The 15891-nt window shown below is 45.0% G+C and overlaps 1 protein-coding gene across 1 annotated transcript in view; it reads left to right on the top strand.

Moving 5' to 3' along the window:
- Window positions 1-15891, top strand: part of LOC126471419 (outer dynein arm-docking complex subunit 3) — a 355522-nt gene that overhangs the window by 242921 nt on the left and 96710 nt on the right. The window lies entirely within an intron of this gene.

The raw sequence follows: 15891 nt of genomic DNA, 5'->3' as shown, positions 1-15891 counted from the left end.
GTGTGTGTGTGTGTGTGTGTGTGTGTGTGTGTGTGTGTGTGTGTGAGTAAAATGTTATGGGACTTAACTGCTAAGGTCATCAGTCCCTAAGCTTATACACTACTTAACCTAAATTATCCTAAGGACAAACACACACACCCATGCCCGAGGGAGAACTCGAACCTCCGCCGGGACCATACTTTGCTACTATTTGTAGCGACTAGTAACGGTTATTATATTTCACCATATGTAGTTATTCGATAATTCATAACATATTTCTCAATCCATTACATCAAGAGCTTACAAAGAGTATCATGAGAAGATGTGATACAAGAAGCATCCACTTCAACTTCACACCGAAGTTTATAATGCCTGTTTAAATGAATTGAATGTTGTTATTAAAATGTAGTATAAAATACGTAACTGCTTCACAACATCGATCGCACACAGGTGATGGAGAATACTGGATTTGACTCTCGGCTTGGCACAGAATGATAAGCATGCCAGTTAGGCATTAGCAAGTCTCAACTTGCCGATCATGGATTTCGCAAGCTTCAACATGTCTTGAGAAAATCGCACATGCAGTTTGTAGAGTCAGTGATACATAACATGTTTGCAGATTTTAAAAGTATTGACTCACTGACTAAGTACTTTTATTTGTAGGAAAAAGTCGGCAGTTCATGTTTCAATTGGGAAACATTCTATTCCATCGAATCGTCATGTAGTTTCTATTGTATGACACCGGAAGATGAAGTTAATATCTTACTATAGGACCACTCCTATAATGCACAAAGCAAAAGGTATATAACAGTCTTCTGTTAATAGCTTAACCAGCGATGAATATGGTCATTCTGGATTCAGAAGTATGAAAGACTGTATAGTACATGGGTCAATTCAAGCAACCTCTTGTTTTTATTATTAGACTCCAAAAACTTGTTTTATCTGCAAAAGACGATAAACGTTCGATACTTCCTCATAGTAGTGGCCCCAAGCCACTGTGTTTATACTATCTGCAAAATGACGTCGATTGATGTTATTGTGAGGCTGAGTGAATCATATTCCAGACCACAGATCTCTACGAAAATTCGAGCAAAATAAATTTGTATTATTTCTCGAAGTACGAGGTGCATTCAAGTTCTAAGGCCTCCGATTTTTTTTCTCCAGACTGGAAAGAGATAGAAACATGCGCATTGTTTTAAAATGAGGCCGCGTTCATTGTCAATACGTCCCAGAGATGGCAGCACCGTACGGCAGATGGAATTTTACCGCCAGCGGCGAGAATGAGAACTGTTTTAAATACTTAAAATGGCGAAGTTTTCCTTACTTGAACAGCGTGCAATCATTCGTTTTCTGAATTTGCGTGGTGTGAAACCAATTGAAATTCATCGACAGTCGAAGCAGACATGTGGTGATGGAGTTATGGATGTATCGAAAGTGCGTTCGTGGGTGCGACAGTTTAATGAAGGCAGAACATTGTGTGACAACAAACCGAAACAACCTCGGGCTCGCACAAGCCGGTCTGACAACATGATCGAGAAAGTGGAGAGAATTGTTTTGGGGGATCGCCGAATGACTGTTGAACAGATCGTCTCCAGAGTTGGCATTTCTGTGGGTTCTGTGCACACAATCCTGCATGACGAACTGAAAATGCGAAAAGTGTCATCCAGGTGGGTGCCACGAATGCTGACAGACGACCACATGGATGCCCGTGTGGCATGTTGCCAAGCAATGTTGACGCGCAGCGACAGCATGAATGGGACTTTCTTTTCGTCGGTTGTGACTATAGATGAGACGTGGATGCCATTTTTCAATCCAGAAACAAAGCGCCAGTCAGCTCAATGGAAGCACACAGATTCACCGCCACCAAAAAAATTTCGGGTAACCGCCAGTACCGAAAAAATGATGGTGTCCATGTTCTGGGACAGCGAGGGCGTAATGCTTACCCATTGCGTTCCAAAGGGCACTACGGTAACAGGTGCATCCTACGAAAATGTTTTGAAGAACAAATTCCTTCCTGCACTGCAACAAAAACGTCTGGGAAGGGCTGCGTGTGTGCTGTTTCACCAAGACAACGCACCCGCACATCGAGCTAAAGTTACGCAACAGTTTCTTCGTGATAACAACTTTGAAGTGATTCCTCATGCTCCCTATTCACCTGACCTGGCTCCTAGTGACTTTTGGCTTTTTCCAACAATGAAAGACACTCTCCATGGCCGCACATTCACCAGCCTTGCTGCTATTGCCTCAGCGATTTTCCAGTGGTCAAAACAGACTCCTAAAGAAGCCTTCGCCGCTGCCATGGAATCATGGCGTCAGCGTTGTGAAAAATGTGTACGTCTGCAGGGCGATTACGTCGAGAAGTAACGCCAGTTTCATCGATTTCGGGTGAGTAGTTAATTAGAAAAAAAATCGGAGGCCTTAGAACTTGAATGCACCTCGTACGTAAGATTTATAACACTTTGCGAAAAATATCAACCTTCAAATTAAATATTTCGACATCTTAACTGTCTGCATTACTTATTAAAATGCACAACTGACCAAAACTTTTAGGTTAAGAAGCAATTTTGAACAATGAGAGTTCGGTTGCTGTACCATACTTTGCAAGCACAATGGACTTCAGTTTAAATATTTTAACAACTAAGTTGTCTGTACGACTTATTAAAATACAGCTCGCTTACTGACAACATTAAATTCATCTAACCACTCCTAAAGATCTAACTTACAGCCTAAAGTACGCTGAGAGTTAACACAGTAAACAATGACAACAACATAAAAAGCTGTTCATCATATATCGAAGAATACATAACTACATGATCAGAATGCCTACCACCAGTGCCGGCCGCGGTGGTCATGCGGTTCTAGACGCAGCAGTCCGGAACCGCGGGACTGCTACGGTCGCAGGTTCGAATCCTGCCTCGGGCATGGATGTGTGTGATGTCCTTAGGTTAGTTAGGTTTAAGTAGTTCTAAGTTCTAGGGGCCTGATGACCACAGATGTTAAGTCCCATAGTGCTCAGAGCCATTTGAACCATTTGAACCAGCCTACCACCAGCACAGTTCAAAAAGTTATCATCTACTGCTGTTACGCAGTGGAAAACTATATTCCTTCTGTTATATACAAGGTGTCCCAGGAGGAATGGCCAGTATTCAGGGATATGACAGGAACGTTCATCTGAAGCAAAAAACTTCGAATGGTTTCGAGGGTAGACCACATTTAATGTACATTTGCTTTTGGGCTAGAGGCGCGCACCCTATGTGCTTAACACAGACAACCTCTTTGACGATTTATTCGAGCCCAACTTACCTCTTTGCTTTCAACTTCTTTGCTTGGGATGTCTTTGTGCCATTACACTAGCCCATTTAACGTGCTGTTGTCCGTGGTGCGTCGTGAGTGAAGTATTGCGAGGGACTGGGAATGTATCAGAGAGAAGCATCGCTTAATTGTGTTTGTACACGCACTGTCTAAGCTGCCATACATCTGCGGTAATGAGGAATATGCAGATGTGATGTATGTTTAAGGCTTCTGTAGCGGTCGTGCTCCTGCTGCTGTCGGCACCTTCCGGCAAGTCGAATTCCTGATCGTAGATTGTTTACCAGAGTTTTCAGCACATTGCGTGAAACGGGCATTCTCCCAAAATCCAATTTTTCTTCTGAACACGTAGTTCCACAACCCGTGCAGGGACAGCAACAAGTTGTTTAAATGGTACAGCGTAGTCCGAGTACCAGCACACGGAAACTTTCTGTATGTATCAGTTGTTGTTGTTTGGTTTGTGGGGCGCTCAACTGCGCGTTTATCAGCGCCCGTACAAATTCCCAACCTTTACTCAGTCCAAACTCGCCACATTCATGAATAATGACGAAATGATGAGGACAACACAAACACCTAGTCATCTCGAGGAAGGTGAAAATCCCTGACCCCGCCGGGAATCGAACCCGGGACCCCGTGCTCGAAACGCGAGAACGCGACCGCGAGACCACGAGCTGCGGACTGTATGTATCTGTGTCCCACGGACATGTGTACGTCAAACATTGCATGTCTAAAGCATGTACCCACTTCACATACGGCGTGTCTTCAATCTTTACACTGGGGACAATGCCACACGACTTTAATTTTGTCACTGGTAAAATGACAATCAGCGTGTGCTGATAAAGTCACGTTTACACGGAATGGAACCAACAGCAGCCAATACCGTCACTGCGAGATAGCGATGGAAATGTTACCGATGATGGTGCCACTAAAGTGGAGTTACTAAATACAGTTTTCCGTTATTCCTTCACGAAAGAAGACGAAGTAAATATTCCAGAATTCGAAACCAGAACATCTGTTAGCATGAGTGACATAAAAGTAGATAGCGCCTTTCTTAGCAAACATATACAACCGCTCACTTGACGAAAGGTCTGTTCCTAAAGACTGGAAAGTAGCACAGGTCACACCAATATTCAAGAAAGGAAATAGGAGTAACCCATTGAATTACAGACCCATATCACTGCCCTCAATTTGCAGTAGGATTTTGGAGTATATACTGTACTCGAACATTATGAATCACACTGAAGAACGCCGGCCGCGGTAGCCGAGCGGTTCTAGGCGCTTCAGTCCGGAACCGCGCGACTACTACGGTCGCAGGTTCGAATCCTGCCTCGGGCATGGATGTGTGTGATGTCCTTAGGTTAGTTAAGTTTAAGTAGTTCTAAGTTCTAGGGGACTGATGGTCTCAGCTGTTAAGTCCCATAGTACTCAGAGCCACACTGAAGAAAATGACTTATTGATACATAACCAACACGGATTCAGAAAATATCGTTCTTGTGCAACACAGCTAGCTCTTTATTCCCATGAAGTAATGAGTGCTGTCGACAAGGGATCTCAGATCGCTTCCATATTCCTAGATTTCCAGAAGGCTTTTGATACCGTTCCTCACAAGCGACTATTAATCAAATTGCGTGCATATGGAGTATCGTCTCAGTTGTGTGACTGGATTCGTGATTTCCTGTCAGAGAGGTCACAGTTCGTAGTGATAGACAGCAAATCATCGAGTAGAACAGAAGTGATGTCTGGCGTTCCGCAAGGTAGTGTCATAGGCCCTCTGCTGTTTCTGATTTACATAAATGATCTAGGTGATAATCTAAGGAGCCCCCTTAGAATGTTTGCAGATGACACTGTAATATACCGTCTAGTAAAAACATCAGACGATCAATTCCAATTACTAAATGATCTAGAGAGAATTTCTGTATGGTGCGAAAAATAGCAACTGGCACTAAACAAAGAAAAGTGCGAGGTCATCCACATGGGTACTAAAAGAAATCTGATACATTTTGGGTATATGATAAATCGCACAAATCTAAGGGCTGTCTATTTGGCTAAATAAATAGGAATTACAATTACGAGCAACTTAAATTGGTAAGACCACATAGATAATATTGTGGGGAAGGCGAAACAAAGACTGCGCTTTGCTGGCAGAACACTTAGAAGATACGACAAACCCACTAAAGAGACAGCCTACATTACACTTGCCCTCCTCTGCTGGAATATTGCTGCGCAGTGTGGGATCCTTACCAGGTAGGACCGACGGATGACATCGAAAAAGTGCAAAGAAGGGCAGCTCGTTTCGTGTTATAGCGCAATAGGGGTGAGAGTGTCACTGATATGATACGCGAGTTGGGGTGGCAGTCACCGAAACAAAGATCTATTTACGAAATTTCAATCAGCAACTTTCTCTTCCGAATGCGAAAATATTTTGTTGACGCCCACCTACGTAGGGAGTAATGATCATCATAATAAAATAAGAGAAATCAGAGCTCGTACGGAAAGATTTAGGTGTTCCTTTTTCCCACGCGCCATTCGAGAGTGGAATGGTAGAGAAGTAGTACGAAAATGGTTCGATGAACCCTCCTCCAGGCACTTAAGTGTGAATTGCAGAGTAACCATGTAGATGTAGATGTAGACATAATAATCGTCGATGATCGTAGGAAAATCCACGCGCTACGGCGGAAACCAATTTCCAAATTGGTTTTTCGATCAGTGATTGGTGCTGCATGATCGGTAACATGTTGATAGGTCTATTCATTTTAGAATAGCGAATTTTTGGAAAATTCGTTTGTCGAAGACGTCGAGAACGTTCCTATGGGCATGCGGACTGCAAGGTATTTCCAGTACTACATATTTTACCACACGTGTGAGGGAACATCTCAGCTACACTTACCCTAATCGCTGGATTGATCGTGGTAGTACAATTAATTGGCCACCGAGATCGCCAGACCTTGCGCCATTAGACTTCTGATAATTGGGTCGGATGAAGTCGAGGCGTACAAACGAAAGGTGAAGACAAGAGAGGAGCTGCTCGGTCGCACCGTGGACGCTGCTACCCTCATTAGAGAACGAGCAGAGGCGCTCAGAGAAGCAACACAATATGTTCTGCCGAGAGAGCACAAATGCACTGAAGTTGAATGACGGATATTCGTACATTTATTGTGAACCATACAACAGCCGTATTGTGACATGTACGATAATGCTCAGAGGTGAATGTGTTAGTTCTGTCATCTCGTTTTCTCTGTAGAGCTGTACCCTCAGAACAAGGAGAGGATGTTGTTTGGTGGCCTGTAGCCTCTTTCTATAATACAAAACTGCACGCAATTATTAACTGGGTTCTTTATTTATAGGCTAGAAATCTACTTAACTTTAGCTAGTTGTTGTGTGGTACAAGCTCTCTGTATATTCCACGTTAGCCTCACTGCTGTCGAAGTAGAAGACCGCTGTGTTCACTACAAGGTTGTTATGTGCTGCCTGTCTCTGCGCTAGAGGCTAAGACTGTGACTCCCTCTCGATGACATGCCGGAATTCACTAGATGTGACAAATTCGAAGTAACTGAACTAAGTGGCCGTCCGCTCTGCGGCGGCTATCTAAATACTGGTGGCCGAGGGGGCAGTGGCGGTGCGTTTCCAGCGAGGCCTCGATCTTCATGTAACCTCTATGCTGTACGCCTGTACGGTGTGCCGGCACCGGCTTACGCCAGCACACTTAAAATAAGCATTTTTCAATTTATACTTTGTAACACGCCCTTTGTAATGTTTGATAATTGTTGTACATGTATAAACCAGACACTATGTTCAATAATACAGAAAATAAATAATAATGAATATTAAATGCATTCTGTCTCGGAAACCATTTAGAATAGGGCATATGTCCATATGAAGCTTTTTTATTTCAAATGCTCGTTCCCGTCATATCCGTGAATACTGACAGTTCCTCCCGGGACACCCTGTATTTTGTAACGGGTTTCCTCATTAAAGTAATCATTGGAGCCTTTCATTCCCCGTGGAATCTACAGGGTCTATCTGAAATGAATGAGAGATGTGGTAGAATGAGTCATACAAGCATATTCCACACAGCGAGCCCTGTCCGCGTACGTCAGTAGGCGTCGTTGAAGAGCGTCACGCGCCTCACCAGGGCAGGCACACCACATGCCATCCGAGCCGTCACGGTAGCAGATCTGCAGTGCAACGTTTTCAATGTACTTACGGCATCGAGGTAGATGAGAAGTCGGGGTGAAGTTTTACAATCCTTATTTGAAAACAGTTACAAAAAGTGCTCGACATTACGCCCTCCTGCTCGAATGCACGCCGTACGACGACGTTGGAGTGACTGTCGGACTCTTTCAAACATTCCTGGCAAAGTTGAAGTTGCCATAAAACGTACTCTCAGCTTTTCATCAGTGTCAATGGGTGTTTCGTAGGCAACAGATTTCAGGTGGCTCCAGAAAAAAAATCAATAGGCGTCAAGTCGGGGGAACGTGCAGGCCGCACCACCGCGCCCTAACCGGTCCTTATCAAACGTTTCATCCAAGTGCATTCGTGTCGGTTCCGTGTCGCACGTCGTTGGAATATGTTCCAACAACTCTGGCAGAGATTCTCGTAAAAAGATTAAGTATCTGTTTGCGTTCAGACACCGGAGGAACGTGTATGGACCGACCATTTACCAAACCGATCCAAATCTTCACAGTGAAGCGATCTCGGTGACCACGAACAAACGCGTCGTGTGGATTTTCCCGTGCCCACGCGTGTCGATTGTGACTGTTGAACATACCCCCTCGTGTAAAGGATTCTATCCACCTTTCCAAAAAGCACTGACAGAATTCAGTTCGACGTGAAAAATCGCCTGGGTTGAGGCCGTGAACCTTCTGAAGGCTCATAGGGTGCAAATCATCTTCGTGCTACACACGCCAAATTGTGGAATGGCTTACACCCATTTCCCGTACAACACACCGCGACCTTGTCGAAGGTGCGTTTTCCAGCAGTACTAACGCTCCTCTTCACACCCTGGTGTACGCACTGTGCGTTGACGATCGTGTCCGTCAGGCATTCGCACCTGTAACACAAAATAAATACACTCGGTTTCGAAGTACACCTTAAATGCACATGTGACATTGCGAGAACGTGCCCGTGGAAAACGTACCTCGAGTGAACCTCTCTCGCGTACGGACCTTTGAATGGCAGTAAATGCGCGTGGGTCTGGCACTTGACGATTTGGAAGCCGCCGAACGTGTCCCTGTTTCGTGACAAATTGACATAGGTGGAACCAGACTCCGCTGTGGCATTGGTGCTGCCCTCTGTGCAACACCTATCAAATAGGCATTCGCACAGCCAAAAGCAACGTTTTCACGTTCCAGTAAGAGGCAGAAAATCCGTAGTGTTGTCCAGCCCGGAATATCCGCAACTACACTGAAGAGCAAAAAATACTGGTACACTTGCCTAATATTGTGTAGGGCTCCCGGAAGCACGTAGAAGTGTCGCAACATGGACTCGACTAATGTCTGAAGTAGTGCTGGAGGGAACTGTCACCATGAATCCTCCAGGGCTGTCCATAAATCCGTAGGGCTACGAGGGGTCGGATCTCTTCTGAACAGCACGTTGCAAGGCATCCCAGATACGCTCAATAATGTTCATGTATGGGGAGTTTGGTGGCCAGAGGAAGTTTTTAAACTCAGAAGAGTGTTCCTCGAGCCACTCTGTAGCAATTCTGGACGAGTGGGCTGTCACATTGCCCTCCTGGAATTGCCCACGTCCATCGGAACGCACATTGGGCATGAAAGGCTGCTAGTGATCCGACAGAATGCTCACGACGTATGTGTCACCTGTTAGAGTCGTATCTAAACGTATCAGGGGTCCCATATCACTCCAACTGCACACGCCCCACACCATTACAGAACCACCGTCAGTTTGAACAGTCCCCTGCTGACATGCAGGGTCCATGGATTCATGAGATTGTCTCCATAACCTGTACACGTCCATCCGCTCGATACAATTTGAAACGAGACTCCTCCGACCAGTCAACATGTTTCCAGTCATCAACCGTCTAATGTCGGTGTTGACGAGCCCAGGCGAGGCGTAAAGCTGTGTGTCGTGCAGTCATCAAGGGTACACGAGTGGGACTTCGGATTCGGAAGCCCATATCGATGGTGTTTCGTTGAATGGTTCGCACGCTGACACTTGTTGATGGCTCAGCATTGAAATCTACAGTAATTTGAGGAAGGGGTGAACTTCCGTCACGTTGAACGATTCTCTTCAGTCGTCGTTGCTCCCGTTCTTGCAGGATCTTTTTCCGGCCTCGGCGATATCGGAGGTTTGATATTTTACCGGATTCCTGATATTCACTGTACATTCGTGAAATAGTCGCACGGGAAAATCCCCACTTCATCGGTACCCCGGAGACGCTGTGTGCCATCGCTCATGCGCCGACTATAACACCATGTTCAAACTCACTTAAATCTTGATAACCTCCCATAACAGCGGCAATAACCGGTCTAACAACTGCGCCAGACACTTGTTGCCTAATATAGGCTTTGCCGAGGTCATAAAACTTCAACCCAGCGTCTCTTTTACCTTGATGTCACGAACACATTGAAGTCGTTTCCCTAAAGACCTGCTCCCATGACCGTTCGGATGGCATGTTGTGGGTCTATGCGGACGTAGGTCGCTATGTGAAATATGCTTGTAATGACCCACTCTACTAGCCGTCTCAGTTTCTACATTCATTTCAGATACACCCTGTCTGTTACACTATTGTTGCCTCATTAAAGGAGGGAGAGAGGGAGAGAAGAAATTTACTGCGTTACTAAAATCAGACAGATGATCATGAGGGAGAAGTGGAAATATTGTATGTAATTATTTTTGATATTATGTGGACACATATGTAATGAAATTAATGACAAAAAGGTAAAGTAGACGAGACAGATCTAAAAAATATCTCACCACTCTTCGTACTATTAGGTGGAGAGAATTATGGTCAATAGAGAAGTATGATTAATAGGAAGAATGATGCACTGTGGAGAGTGCTCAGTGGGGAATGATGGTGAATTCAGAGGCACTTGCACCCAGGAAAGTACGTGCTAGGGACGAGAAAAATCGACCGGTTAAAACCGATACCAGTATTTTCGTTCATAATAACCGGTATGTTTCGGTATTTGTTTAGTCACAGTTATAACAAATGTTTTTTTTATTTTTTACTAATAACTAAGAAAAAACTGAAATAACAATCAACCATACCAGCAGCATTTTTAAATTGAGCTTTTTTTTTAAAAAAAAGAGTAATTTTTAGTCGTAAAATTTGCAATGGTTTGAAATGTTGCATTATTGCATAAAATGGAGAAAGGTGATTAGTGCTATTTTAATAACAACGCCAACAGAAAAGAGCGACGAACATATGCAATAAGAATCGTTACAGCATTGCTGAGACAATAATGTTCTGTTTCGGTTATGGCACGCGTGCACGTGCAGCTGGTAAGACTTGGCCCCACCTCTTGTCTACGGTAGTTTCTCGCTGTCGTCTCCGGACATCCGTTGTATTGCAGAATTGCATCGACCCTACTCAGGAAACACTTCCGTGAAGTGACGTAGCAATGAAGTACAATGCTTCTTCTGCTTTAAGAAATTAGAGATTTGTCTGCCATTCCTACGAATTAATAAATTCAAAACTTAACAACAGTTCTCCATAGTATACTGTCATGTAGAAGAAGGTGTAATTAGGTGAATGACGAACACTAACTTCACGTAACGAAGGTTTATTTACCACTTGCACATACGAGACCGCGTAGCGAACTGCCTCCGACCAGAACACATACGGTATATATACAGTTACAGAACATTCCAGTCCAATGATTCTTGACACTTGTGGATACTTTTAGAATATACTCGAATCTTATATAGAAATTAAAATTCTACAGTTGAGATGAGTTTTGAATTCACGACCCTCCACGCAACAGTCTAGTATCATAAAAACCACACCACGATGACTGTGCTACTCAGCCTCTTCTGCGACATTGCTCCCTCCTTAAGAGAACAGCGTCTCGGTGTTGCGTCTTAGTCCGGGAGCGAGTCATCGGTCCTGCATACTCCGACTCCCGACGACTGATGTCCGCCCTGGCGGTGATCTTCTTAGAACTTCCGTTGCCGCTTCGCTCTTCGTCACCTTTCCGCTTGTTGCCTGTCGCTGGAGCTTCGAATTTACCCTGGGTTGCAGGATCCTTATAGGGCTTCATTCGAAGGATGTGGACCGTATCTCTGCCCTTTCGTAGTCTTTTGTCGGGGTCGAAATCTTCAACTTCATAAGTAACATCAGACAACTGTCTTACAAACCTTACAACGTCCAAAGTAGCGCCTACGGAGCTTCTCAGAGAGACCAGACTTCCGAAACAGGAGTGAAGATCCAGACGAGGTCACCAGGCTGGTAGACACCAGGCGGTGCCTCGCGTCTTACCTTCGGCGATCGTTTTCTTGAGGCTGCAGCGTGCGGAGTCGACCTAACTGCCGGGCTTCCTCAGCTCTGGTTAACACCTGGCCGATGTAGTCGTCGTCCACGTCATCAGGTTGTAACGGAAACAAAGTGTCCATCGTCCTAGTCGCCTCACGCCCATGCACCAGCAAGAATGGCGTAAATCCTGTGGTGTCTTGTTTGGCGGTGTTGTAGGCAAACGTCACGAAAGGTAGCACATCATCCCAGTTGCTCTGCTCAACATTGACGAACATTGATAGCATGTCGGCCACGGTCTTATTAAGGTGTTTAGTAAGCCCGTTGATTTGCTGATGATAGGCAGTCGTCATGTGATGAGTAATGTTGCACCGGCGGTTTATCTCTGTCACAAGATTCGACTGAAAAACTTTCCCTCAATCAGTAATTAACGACCTTGGGGTACCGTGTTTTAATACAATGTCTTCCACGATGAATTTTGCTACCCCGAATGCTTCGGCTGTTTTCACGGCTTTTGTAATGGCATAGCGTTTCAGATAATCAGTGCAGACAATAATCCATCTATTGCCACTAGCAGATGTTGGAAATCGTCCGAGGAGGTCAATCCCAACACACTGGAAAGGCGTTTCGGCTGGTGGAATTATTATGAGGCGGCCATGTGGTTCTGAGGAACTGCCTTTGTCCTCTGGCACTCTCGACAGTGCGACACATAGTGACTGACACTCCTAAATAAACTTGGCCAGAAAAATCTCTTGTGGATCCTATCGTATGTCTTAATAAATCCTAAATGTCCAGCCTCAGTTGTGTCATGGAATTTCTGTAGAACATCTAAGCGCATGTGTTCAGGAATCACTGGTAGCCACCTCTTTCCAAACGGATCAAAGTTTTTCTTGCAAAGTAATCCATTAACTACCTTAACTTGTCCTTTCACATCCTCTGGCCGATTTAAGGCAAGCATAATTTGAGATATCTTGGCGTCCTTCTTCTGCTCAGCAGAGATATCCTGGAGTGCAGCGAGATAGTCACTATCTTCATCAAAGTCTTGATGATCTTGCACAGGGTTTCTTGAAGGACAGTCGGCATCTTGGTGTTTTCTTCCACTTTTGTACACTATGGTAATGTCATACACTTGAAGACGTAGTGCCCACCTGGCGAGTCGTCCTGTATGATCCTTAAGACCTGTCAACCAACAAAGTGAATGATGGTCTGTAACAACTGTGAATGGCCTTCCATAGAGATACTGTCGAAATCTGCACATGGCCCAGATCACAGCAAGACATTTTCTTTCTGTAGTTAAGTACTTTTTCTCGGCTTTTGTAAGTGTCCTAGAAACATAGGCTATAAACTTCACTTTTCCATCCTAAACCTGCACCAGAACAGCACTGATCCCATACCCACTGGCATCTGTTTGTAGTTCTGTAGGTGCTCTCTCATCAAACAGACCAAGTACAGGGTCAGTCGTCAGAGCTTTTCGCAGCATATCGAAAGAATCTTGTTGAGCACCACCGCAGATAAATTTAGCATTGGCTTTTAACAACTCTTGGAGTCGCTTGGCTTTGATACAAAAGTCTTTGATAAAACGACGGTAATAAGAACATAATCCGAGGAAGCTTCTCACATCTCTAATGCTCTTAGGAATAGGAAATTCCGTTATAGATCTCACCTTTTCTGGGTCTGGCCGCACACCTTCGTTTGACACAAGGTGTCCAAGTATTTTGATTTCTTTTGCTCCAAAGAGACACTTACTTGGATTACGTTTTAGTCCGCCTTGTTGGAGACACTTAAGAACGCCCCTCAGTCTTTTTACGTGTTCATCAAATGTCTCTTAGAACACTATAATGTCATCTAAATATCAAAGACACATCGTCCACTTCAGGTTACTTAGAAGATTACCCATCATCAGTGTTGCTGGTGCATTACACAAACCGAATGGCATTACCTTAAACTCATACAGGCCCTCAGGGGTGATGAATGCAGTTTTCTCACGATCAGCCTCATCTACTTCGATTTGCCAGTATCCCGAGTGCATGTCCATGGTCGAGAAAAACTTAGCCCCCTTCAGACAATCTAGTGTACCGTCAATTCGTGGAAGGGGAGTAAACGTCCTTTTTAGTTATCTTATTAAGCCTCCTGTAATCAACACAAATGCGCCAGCTGCAATCCTTCTTCCTGACAAGAACCACTAGTGACGACCATGGGCTCTGCGAAGGCTGAATGATGTCATTCTTCATCATTTTCTCTACCTCGTCGCGAATTATTCAACGTTCCGCTGCTGACACAAGGTGTGCTCTCTGGCTTATTGGTCAATGGTCTCCAGTGCTAATCCGTTGCTTCACCGTCGATTTGTCTAATTTGCTCTTCACCTGTGGATTGAAGCATTCAGAGAACTCTTTAAGAATGGCAAGTAGCTTCTTCTGTCGTCCCTTAGTGAGATCTGGTGATAGTCGAGCTAGAAGATCTTGTCTCGTAGTGGTAGCGCCAATTTCGCCCACAGACTCGGCATGGGAGGTTTCTATGATGCTCTGCTGTTCGGCAATTAATGGCTCAGCGTTTGCTACCCACATGCGTCTTGGAAGAATCTGCGGTTCTCGGTGACAGTTAACTATCCACAATTCACCGAATCCGTTCTTAAACGAGACGACAGGGGCTGGGATGACCAAATTATTCTTCAGTGGTACGCTTCTCTTACATTCCACTACAAGATCCATGGGTTGATGCATGGCATGACACATGACAGTTACCTTTCTAGCGCTGACTGCAGGAATGATCACTTCATCCAGTACACATAGTCTCCACACACACGGATGCGCATCTTCCTGTCCACAGTATCTCATCTCGTCTAGCATAATCTTCGAGCGACCACAGACTATAATTGCCTGAGAAGCTTTCAAAAAGTCCCATCCGGGAATGACGTCATGACTACACTGTTCTAAGACGATGAATTTTAAGGGCTGTGTATGGCCACTTATACCCACACGAATGACACACCTCCCTGTATGTTTTACATATTTCCCATTAGCCACCTTCAGCAGAGACGATATACGGTTTTCTGTAACTGGCGGCGGTACTTCTCCGAAATGACTGAATGTGATGCTCCAGAGTCCACAAGAGCTTGGGCTTGTCGGCCATCCATGAGGATATCGACGTAGTTTCCTACCATTTTTGTAGTGATCGACGGCGGAGGATTTTTCTCTTCGGCAGCGTCACCTCCATGGAAGGTCGCACCCTTTAGTTTTCCAGATCGCGACTACTAGGTGATCGCCTGTAGCTTCTAAACGGCGATGGAGACCTTGATCGACGTGTCGGGGAGCGTCCTCTCCAGCAGATAGCTTGCTGCGATGGTGACCTACGTCATCCTGCACCCACATCTTCTTGTTCACCTTCGTCGTCCCGGAGTTGGCGTCGGCTAAGATAGGTCTGCTGTCTTCCAACGAGGGCGTCATCAAATATCCGCCGCCTTTCTCGACAAAGCGGACCACATGTCCCGTTCGTCCGCAGGTTGGTAATCCTGGGTCCTCCAGACGTCAGTCTTCCTTGGTGCCCAAACAGGTTCCTCATGAGGCATTGCAGGAACGTAAATTCGCCTGGGTCTCGACTTCTTCACCGTTTTAAAGGAAATGAAGGACGAGAGATTGGGTTCCTTGTCTGTTCCACTTCCTTCCTTATGACCTCTTGAAGCGTCTCGGTTTTTTGCTCGCCGTGCTATCCAAGTGCCTTCTGAACGTCTTCTCTCCCTATCTGACGAAAAATACTTATGAAATCAGTTCCTTCCTCCATCACAGACATCGATACGACGTTTGAAAGCCGTTCAAACTTCTTTCGTGTAATTCTTTTTTGATGCGTTGTCTCGATATACTGGCACCATTTTATGAAGTCGTCTGCTGTCGAAACCTCCTTCAGAAGTAGGGCTTGATACATGTCCTCACCAACACCCTTCATGAGATGTGCAACCTTATCTTCCTCCTTCATTCTAGAATCCACTATTCTACGCAGCTCCTAGACGTCTTGAATGTAGGATGCTGTAGTTTCTCCTGGACGCTGTGCCCTGCACTTTAATTTATCTTCAGCCTTGCACTTCTTTTGTTGTGTGTCGCCGAAATACTTGCGCAGTTCCACCTGGAATACCTCCCAGCTTGTGAACTTCTCCTCGTTGTTCTCATGCCATTGTTTGGCAG

This window comes from Schistocerca serialis, chromosome 3 (genome assembly GCF_023864345.2).
Source record: "Schistocerca serialis cubense isolate TAMUIC-IGC-003099 chromosome 3, iqSchSeri2.2, whole genome shotgun sequence".
NCBI classification, from domain to species: Eukaryota; Metazoa; Arthropoda; class Insecta; order Orthoptera; family Acrididae; genus Schistocerca; species Schistocerca serialis.
Note: the sequence above shows the minus strand (reverse complement) of the source record. Positions and strands in the feature narration are given on the sequence as shown.